Source organism: Etheostoma cragini, chromosome 15 (genome assembly GCF_013103735.1).
Source record: "Etheostoma cragini isolate CJK2018 chromosome 15, CSU_Ecrag_1.0, whole genome shotgun sequence".
Taxonomy (NCBI): Eukaryota; Metazoa; Chordata; class Actinopteri; order Perciformes; family Percidae; genus Etheostoma; species Etheostoma cragini.
The window spans coordinates 5,185,993-5,196,679 of record NC_048421.1 but is presented as its reverse complement, the minus strand read 5'-3'; the positions used below and the strand labels follow the sequence as shown (position 1 = coordinate 5,196,679).

The following is a 10,687-nucleotide window of genomic DNA, read 5'->3' as shown; positions in this document are numbered from 1 at the left end:
ACACACACACACACACACACACACACACACACACACAAGCACACACACACACACACACACACACACATTTTTGGTTTCAGTAAGTCAAGTCTCTTTTATTGACCATGGAAATCGTTACAGAGAAAGGCTCAAGGGTGCATATGTGTGAGTAGGTCTGTGCACGTGCCTAAAGTTGTAATACACGCTCACCTGTTCTTATGAATTTTATGCATTCTTCATGTGTGTTTCGTGTAAGCATTGTGGACACACTAACCTTTGACATGAACTATGTTCAGCACATTTGTTTAAGATAAACATGCTTCACCCCCATCACAGTGACCTTTCAGCTGAAAATTCAACATGGAGTGTCAGTCCTGCTCAGGGTATTATGGGTGTCTGTTATTGTTGAATACAAACCAAAAGAGGCTGCATTTGCTGGCCTCAGATAAATAGATTATTGAGATTAAATGTTCAGATACTGAAACAATGCACGTTTGCAATACTCACAGACAGGGTTTTGAAACTTTGCAAAGTTTGCATGATGGCACCAAAGTTTTCTTTTGTCACAATGCTAACCATAGGTAAACAGTAGAAATACAGCATTCATGTATTCACTAAAAGGAATTAGGAACTGACATTCATCAATAAAAATAGTTTAATTTATTTAAACAACTAAGTGTTTTATCAATACGTAGTCAGACAACGGATGCTAATTATGAAGTGACTGCGCTGTAGCCCACAGCAGCAGCATCAGAGTCACAGCACAGAGTAGCAGGAGTTTACCAACAAGGCCAGACGATAGAATTTATTTAAATTTATTTTGAAAGCTGATTTGCATATGGTTAATAAGTATACTGTAAGATAATGCAAGGCAATACATGAGTATTGATTGATTCAAAACTAGTTACACTAACAACCAACAACCAACAGCAACCAAAAGCAAATCATACTACCAAAGCTTTCTTAATGGAGAGCTCTCCCAAGAAGAAAGACTTTTAGTTAAATCGTAATACAATGATAATAATAACGATAATTAGGTTTTTATTGCCCCAAATCTTAAGTTTAAATGAAAATGTTTGTCAAGCTGTACAATAACACCTTCCATCCATTGGCCCTCTATTTGGATAAGGAAAACCCAAACACATATATTTGGTTCTTATAGTGTGCCAAACAGTTTGGGACAGATACAACTCCATTTTACTCGGAAAGCAAGTATTAGTTAAACATGGCTAAATGTTGAGCTGCAACCCCTTGTTCCTGTAGTATGCCATCACGTCCTGCTGCTATATTTGTTGAACCAGTTTCTAGTGACTGTGGCTTTAGTAAGTGTGAATGTCAGATGTTTTTATTCCCATGTGTGTGTTTATGTTCCTCTTGTTAAGCTCTCCTATGTGCCTGTAAGTTGCAAGCAGGGGTTTGGTAATCCTGTTCCCTCTCGATCCCCTTTACCTCTTATCTCCACACTCCCCTCTGCTCTCGAACTTTCATCCCTTCCTTTCCTTAAACCTCCACCCTTTCTTCTCTTTTTTCCTCAAGCCATCCATCCTTTTATCCAGCGTCGCCTCTGGTCTCCCTGCCGCCCCCACATCTCCCCGTCTCCTTCCTTCCTTCTTTCAGCCAATCTCCTTTCTCTACTCAGCCTTTTCTTCCTTGCAGCTGGGTTTTACACTCACCCCATTTTTCACAAATTGTGCATCCCTTTTTGGGAACTATGTAAGAGGTCAATAGGCATTTTTGTACCAAAGGACATTTTTCATAGTTCCTTTTTACTCCGTTCAAAACGCAACTGCTGGGAACGCTTGTAAGTAAACATCGTTGATTGGTCAACACATGAGCCAATGCAGCCCCGGCAGCCACCATTTTAACTACTAGCTAACTAGCCAGCCGCTAAAAAGGTAACATTTAACAACTTAATGCTTCATCCACACACTTGCCAGCCGTCCGCTAGATAGCTGGCTGCTGTTCCAAAATGCTTTCATGCTCCACTGGCTGCAGAAATTGAGCCGAACAACGGTCCCTTTGCCATCAGTGTTTGGAACAATACGTTACAAAAGTAGCGCAATTACAGTAATGTATTCCTTTTTGCGTAAGGCAGAAATATAATACAGTACTAATTAATTTTCGGTATTTATTTCAGTATATTATACTGATTGCAATCTCAATAATGCGAGTTACAACGCATTTTAAAGCAACATTTAGTGGTGCTTTTATTTTAAAGAATTCACCAACACCACAAAACATTTCTTCACAGGAAAAAAAGCCGTGAGTATTATTTCCTGCTGCTGTATTCAGTGGTTGAGGTGACTGCAGAGCCAGATACATTTGCGAGATTAACACTATTCTCAGGAGTCATTACGCTGTGTTGAAGCGAGCTGTTGTCCCGTCTCTGTTCCCGTGGACAGAGCCAGACCCAGAGACGGTAAGGACAACATCTGCGTCCCAACAGGTGACATTATGTCATCATGGACAGCAGTGTGTCCGATAGATAAACATGTCAGGAATTAATGTTGAGGCTTGCTGCACGTAAATACCATTGCATTTTATCAGCCGTGGAGAGTTACTGTGCCTGTAGTGGAAAGGCTTTGAAGGACGGCCAAAAATGCTTGTCTTTTACTGTGACCATTTACTGTTCAATATGTGGCAGATTTAGGAGTGAGAAGTGACAAGGAAGTGAGCAGACGGACACGCTTTGCATCTAGCGTCTCTGTTAATCTCAATAAGCTAGCAAGAGAAATACAGCCTGCTTCAAAATAAAAACACTTCCTGTGATGGTTCATACTAAAACTAAATTACTATTAAACAAATAAGGCTGTGTACTTTTTCACATACCAGCTGTAAATTAAGTACTGTAACAATGTAGATAGTGAGTTTCAATCACAGTATAATTGACTCTTTCCTTTAGACTGCCTTTAGTTTTAAACTTAAAAAACGACATTTCTTTTTAAAGTGCTTTAAACTTACATTTTACAACAATGCCGTACTTCAATACGACTTTTATTTGAGCATTTTCATTTTCTCCTACTTGACTAATGTACGTTTTACTTATCTTATTTTTTAGCTTTAGTTACTTTGCCTGTTCATATACATTTTACAAAATATTACAAATAATCTTTTATGTATTATAGTGCCTAAAGAGGAGACTTTATTGACCCAGTGGTGAAATTCACAAACTAGCTGTCAAGTCAAACTTCCCGGTGTTATTTTTGTGAACGTAACTCAAAAGTCATGCAAAAGTACACACTACTTTTGCATTACTTCTGAGTTTCTTTCACCACTCACCACGCATTACAATTCTGAGACAGTAATACTGTAATAAAGCGTATTACTCACAAACGACAGTATCTAGTAATCTATATTGTTTATTTAATTACATAATTGTTTAATTACATTTTGGAAGTAACTCATCCAACACTGTTCGCCAGCAGACGGCAGCTATGAAACTGAACAAGCTGATGGCGTCCACTCTCCTCCCAGCAAAGTGGTGTGCCAGCGGCAAGGAGTGAGGCAATAATTTTCAAGCTTTTAACAATATTACTGTTTAAATATTGTTTTGTTTATGACATTTCCTTAGACTGTACTGTAACTAACCTGCATGCGATTTTTCTATTTGGAATAGCAGCAGAGACAGTAAGACATAGACATGGCTGCCATCGGTGTCCATATGTTTGAGCATATTTGCTTGTACATAATCTTGAAGTTGTTTGAGCGTCATTCAAGCTACACAAGGGAAGGTTAAAATGGCGTGACTGCCAGAATTACACACAGCATTTTCTCATTTTGCCTGCTCCAGCGTTGCTCTAATCCTACATGGGTGTTCTATGGCTGCATTCAGTGAAACACACCAGATTTTAAGAGCCAGAAAGAAAGATTATTCACCTGCGTTTCGCTTCCTTTTCCTCCTCTCCTGATAATTGAATTGATCCTAAGTTTTTCTTTGATCTACTTTTTCATGTAAGCCGAGACTGCTGAATAGTCTATGAGTCAGAATACATGGATTCAATCATTATTTTAGGGTGTAACTCACAGTGAAACAAAAAACATAGTGAACTAATTAGGTTGTCCATGTTTTTAACATTTCTGAAATATCTTAAAGAAAGAAAGAAAGAAAAAAGAAAGAAAGACAACTGTTTTTGTTGTTGTGATAATGGTAGCAATGTCCCAAACAATACAAAAACTGACAATGGTGAACGGACTTAGAAATATTTTTATGACAGACATCATGTATAACATTTGCATAAGGTTGTGTAAGTTTGTAAAAGTCAGTTTTTGAATATTTTTAAAGAATAAGTAAGAGAAATACATTAATGGGAGAAAAATGGAACAAAGGCAAAATGGAAAGACGGAAAACAGTAAAGGTTAAAATAAAGAACACAGTGAAGATAAAAGAGCAGTGATCACACTTTTTGGGAATTATAGCATATATTTAAACTTGAGAGAGGATGTTAAAAAAATTGGCTTAAAAAATGTGATAGCATTTAATAAAATGGAGGGGCGAGGTGTTGATACCAGCAAAAATTGAGCAAAAGAGATGGAAAATATTGATAGTGAAGGGTGGGACACACTCAGCAGGGTGTTTGTGAATATTTAACTATTTGGGTGACATCATAATGAGCTGTTTAATGATTATCTGCTCAATGTGGTGATCAATACTGTCTGGCATCTGACCTCTGAGTGTAGATAAAAACACAGAAACAGACAGACAGACACACACACACACACACACACACACACACACACACACACTATACATAGATGTACAAGAGCTCTCCTGTAAATACATTCATTTAAGCACTATTGCGTAAACATACACAAGGACACACAAACATCCTGTACATACACTAACTCACTTAGATGTAAACGGTGTGTACACATTGCCTTTTTTAAGGCTGGCATAAGGGAAATCAAGTACATTCATTTTGATGCGTTTGCAGGTGGTCCATGCATGAAGTGGCATTATGTGATTTTTGAAATTCAAACTGAAACAATGACTCCCTATAATATGAAAGACTGCCTAGTACTGGCAATCCCACTGAGAATCAACACCCGGCTTTGCACCTTGGTACAGCCTTCAGCTCATTGTTCTGTCAGACAAACCCTATCGATGCCAGCTCATTTTAAATTATGGACAGCAGCTCCCAGCTCATAAGCTCATACAAGTCCATACTGTACCTGCCCAGCGCAGAGTGGCAGAGAGCCAAAGTGAACACGTGGCTGGTGAGGAGAGTTGGACATCTTGCCAGCAAAAGAGACACAACATTTTTTTTCTGAGGAGCTAGCAGACTGAGCTGTGCAGGGCTGAACATCATGCCCATTTGTATCCTACTATAGATATGAAATATTCAAGATTCAATGACTAATCTGTCATATATCTCAATATATGCAGTGAAATGTAGGGGTACTTCAGAGTCATGTAACTTTTTGATAGAAGTGTAACCTTTCCGAAAAGTTGATGCATGTTAGTGTTAGGAAATAGCGTCAACCGTTAATAAAGTCTGTTCATATTCCACTGGTGCATGATCACATACAAAACAAAGTGTGGCCATTTTAGCTATTACACACCGTCACCAGTTGCAGCTTTACAGGTCAACACCAAGGGATCAGGCCACTTTTTAAAAATTGTTTAGAAAAATTACCCAAAAGTGACATGGATTGGATACTTGATACTGATACCAGATCCTATTGAAGAGGCTGATAAACTGCTGAAAAGGCAGCATTAATTTTGCTGCAGTTCTTAAGTGATTTGCAATTTGTTTTTATACACATTGTAAATGTGTGTATACTGAACAATGTCTAGCAATGCCAGAATACAAAGTAAAAAAGGCTAAACATTACGAAAGCACTTTACTTATTCTGCATCCCTTCAACCCACACTTCTCTCCCTCGCTCAATAACGGAGGTACTTAGCATGTGTAACGTGTAAGCAGTGCGGAGAAGTGTTGATTCTGTATTCAATTAACCGTGACTGCCCGGGAACAAGTGAACCGCCCCAGTCGCTATCTGTCTATTCACAAGAGAGAAGCCTGAAAAGGTTATGGGTTAATTACCAAAGCGTCAGTGCTGTAAAGATTCTTATGTCATCATTTTAAAATTGTCTCTCATTATTTCTTCATCAGCCACACCTGTTTGTTTCAATCTTTTCACGAGTAGAGTCTTTGGGAATATGTTGGTGTATGCGTGTGTGTGTGTGTGTGTGTGTGTGTGTGTGTGTGTGTGTGTGTGTGTGTGTGTGTGTGTGTGTGTGTGTGTGTGTGTGTGTGCATGTGTACATTGCCAGGAACAGAAACTTGTCTGTGATTAATTACACTGCAGCCCTGATCATTCATTATGGCAAACACAATACCACCTCTGTTTACCTTTCCTTCTCTCATTCTCTCTATGCCTAACCCTTTCAAGCTCCCTTTCCCCTTCTCTCCTTTCTTGCCTCTCCATCTGTGCCTCTGCCTCTGCTTTTTTCTCTCTTCGCACTACCCTCTTTCAACACCCTCTAGCAAGCCTCCCTCTCACATCCTTGCTCTTTCTGTCTGCGTCTTGGTGCCTCTCTGCATCTTCCAAGTTTTTTTTTTTTTTTAATCCTAAGTAGGCTGATGATTCATTATGGGTTCCTGTGCACTTAGCGTTTCACAAATTTCACACTTCATCACGCTGGATGTCAAATCGTGTAGAGTCAGAAAGCAAAATTATTCTAAATCACAGCTGTCCACTGAAAGGCAACACAGTCACTGTGAGGGACAGATGTACTGTACGTACATTTGCGAATGTAGCGTTATCAGCGCCATGGCCAACCCGCAGAAAACGCACGCTGTGACACATCAGCTTACGTTGTATTTACCAAACCTCCAGTTCATTGGGTAATCAGCGCCTTTCTCCGCCCATTAAACCACTATACATTTAAAAGCGCAATTGAATGGGCTAATGCTGTGACTGTTTGAAATGATCCCGATGCCATTGTATGTTTTTATGTAATGTAGTGACTGCCGGAATAGAATGTGAACGCTTAGTCGGAGATTTGATGCCAAATCCAAGATGTCACCTTTGGTTTCTTTCAGTAACTGTAATATTGCATGGTTGCTTAATCTGTAACACTTAATGACTGAACTGAAAAACGGTGATCCAAAAAATCCTTTCAGCTTGTCTCCTTAGCCTGTCTTTGTCTTTGCTGCCATTACGCCACGAGGCATGTTCAAGGATACCTGCTATTTACAATTTTTATTGACAGGCAGTCTGTGCTTTTACCTCAGTGCGGCCTGTTTGTACACACCTCGCCATGCTTTTAAGCGCACGTTCTAAAACAAATACACCTAAAGTGGGCACCAAAGCGTTAGTACATCTGGCCCAGAGTGTATGTGTGTCTGTGTGTGTTAGGAATTTAATGGATTAAAAATCAGCTGGGAGTGCACAGGAAACTCCACAAATTTCACTCATAAAGGTCAGTTTACTTATCATGGGTAGCACTGCTCATCCTGTGAAAACAGTTGTATTATCTCCTCTGTGGCACTGGAAGAACTTTGTTAAGTCACACATTGATGTTTGCTGTGTGTTGTCTGAACAACTAGGCTGGATGATGTGTTGAAAAGAAAACGCCTAGACACTGTTTCTAGATTATGAAGTTTCTTACATCAAAGATTCAGCGTAAATTTACAAGCTCTGCAGAAGCCTGGAAAGTACTAACCCAATGAACACACTCTACCTTTCAATACCTTAGACATTCTTTATATAGGATATGTTCGGTCACATGTTAGATAACATATAGGATTTTGTTCAAAGATCCCATCCAACTCATCACATCCATTCCAAAGTTCACTCCAACTCAATGTAAACCCCCTTGCATCAGTAGTATTTACTTTGAACAGAACCTGATTCAAGTTAGAAATCATTAGATACTACAGCTGTAAGGCCTACTCTCTGCTGTCCTTAGTAACTATAAACAGAGCATCTACTGTAGGATAACTCTTGCCCTGCTATGGTGGAATTTCCAGAAACACCATGTTGTAGTAAGACCAGACAAAAGGAAAACTTAGGCTTCTTTTGATCATTCATAACTCCCAGGTCAGGGTTAGAGATTATTTGGTATTATATAGTATGATATATACAGTAGTATATAGTATTACATAATATGACTTTCTTTAACAAAGTTTATTTAAAGGCAAAGTGCTGCAGTGGATAGGAATGATAGGAGAAACAACCAGCATTTATTCACCAACAACTCTAATTCAGTTTCCATGCCCACTCTGGGCAGGCCTTCTTATGGTTGTTGTTGCTATGACTTAAATTTAGATGCTATACATGGACGTTTAAATAATTACATACTGTACTTTGACTTTAATTGACATGCTGCTTTTTATCACTTTTTCTGAGAAATTATGCATTGACTATTTTTGACATATTATACTACGACTTTTTAACCACTTTTTTCGACATACTATACTATGACTATTTTTGGCTTATTATACCATGAATTATTCATCACTTTTTTCAACTTGCTATACTATGACTATTTGTGACATACTATACTATCACTTTTTTATCAATCATTTCAACATACGATACCATTACTTTTTACGACATACCATACTATCACTTTTCTTAGCACTTATTTCAAAATACTATAACATTACCTTTTTTCGACATAGTATAACATGACTGGTTTTGACAGAATATACATAAATCTCCTTGTGTGGCAAAATGGTGCAGTGGTTAGTGATACCTCACCAAGCAAACTGTGTGTGTTTCCTGCCTACTCTCATCTGGGTTCGATTCCCACTCCAAGCAGGACTTTTTAATGAAGTTTGGACATATAGTGACGGTTTTGTCTTTTTTTGACATGCAACACTATGACTTTAATTTGCATGCTATGTTATGACTTCTTTCATCACTTGTTTTAACATGCTATACTATGACTTTTTTCGACATGATATACAATGGCTTTTTATCACTTTTTTCAACGTAGTGTACCATGACTTTTAATCCCTGTTTTGACATTATATGCAATGTAACATTACACTATGATTTTATCATCACTTTTTTGACTGACTATACTATGACTGTTGTGACATACTATACTATGACTTTTTTATCATTTATTGTGATTATTCCACATTTTTCATGTTGTGTCAAGTAGTGCAGTGGTTAGGAATGCACAATCAGTAAGTAAGCTCTGTCTATTCTTATACAGGTTTGACTCCCACTCCAGTACATTACCTTTTTTGACATACTATTCTATGACTTTATTTGACATGCTATGCTATAGCTTTTTTCAACATGCTATGACTTTTTAATCACTTTTTTTGGACATACTATGCAATGACTTTTTTGACATATTATACTATGACGTATTTTAACATTTGCATTTTTAATACTTTTTCCGACATTGTATTGTATGACTGTCTTTAACTTGCTTTTGATAAAGGTAAAGTGGCGTAGTGGTTAGGAGTGCTGCAAAATGTGACCAACAAGTTAGCGTAGCTAACTCTCATTGAGGTTCAATGCCCACCCCAGACAAACTTTTTTTTGTTTCTTTTTTTTAATCACTTTTCCTGAAATACAATGCATTGACTTATTGTGACATATTATACTATGACTTTTTCATCAATTTTTTTGACATATTATACAATTACTTTTTATTCAGTTACTTCGACATATTATGCGATTACTTTTTTAACTTTGCATACTATTACCATTTTTGACATAACATACTAGCACTTTTTTGATATGTACTTTAGTGTGACTTTCATCACTTTTGTCAACATACAAAGCTATGACTGTCTTCGACATAATGTCTTAAGTGTCAAAGTGGCGCAGTGGTTAGGGTTACCCCACCAAACATCCATAAAGTGTGCACTGCCAACTCTCTTCCTGGTTTGATTCCTGCTCCAAGCAGGTCTTTCTTATACATTTTTATTTTTAACATGAAATACAGTAACTTTTTAAAACGTTTTTTGACATGAAATACTGACTTCATTTGACATGCTATACTATGACTTTTCAATGACTTTTTTCGACATGCTATACTTCGACAGTAATTGACATAATATACCCTGACTATTTTTGGCATATTATACAATGACTTTTTCACCACTTTTTTCAACTTGCTATACTATGACTATTTTTGACATACAATACTATGACTTTTCACATCCCTTATTTCGACATACTTTACCATTACTTTCTTTTATCGAAATACTATGCTTCAACATAACTCCTACTGTGGCAAAGTGGTGCAGTGGTTAATGATACCTCACCAAGCAGCAAGTACGCATTTACTTCCTCCTCTCATCAGGGTTCAATTCCCACTCCAAGCGGACTATTTCTAACACACAATATAGTGACTGTTTTTGTCGTAAATTAATTTGACGTATAACATTTTATACTATGACTTTTTAATCACTTTTTTCAACATACTATACTATGACTTTTTTGGCATATTATACTATGACTTTTTCATCACTTATTTTGGCATACTATACTATTACTTAATTTGGACATATTGTACTATGACTTTACCATCACTTTTTGACTTACTATACTATGACTGTTTTGACATACTACACTATGACTTTTTTTCATTTATTTTGAAGTACTATACTATGACTGTCTTTGACATAGCTTAATTTGTGGCAAAATAGTGCAGTGGTTAGGAATGCCCCAACAAACAACCAGTAAGTAATCTCTCTCTATTCTTATGCGGGTTTGACTCCCACTCCAATCCATT

At 37.5% G+C, this 10,687-nt stretch overlaps 1 long non-coding RNA gene across 1 annotated transcript in view; it reads right to left on the bottom strand.

Annotated features, from left to right (window-relative positions):
* The window catches only part of LOC117958548, a 25,919-nt gene extending 19,067 nt beyond the window's left edge, over positions 1-6,852 (bottom strand). The window contains exon 1 of the long non-coding RNA XR_004659752.1: positions 6,700-6,852. This is a non-coding gene — a long non-coding RNA (uncharacterized LOC117958548). The remainder of the gene's footprint in view (positions 1-6,699) is intronic.
* Between the last annotated feature and the right edge of the window lie 3,835 nt (positions 6,853-10,687).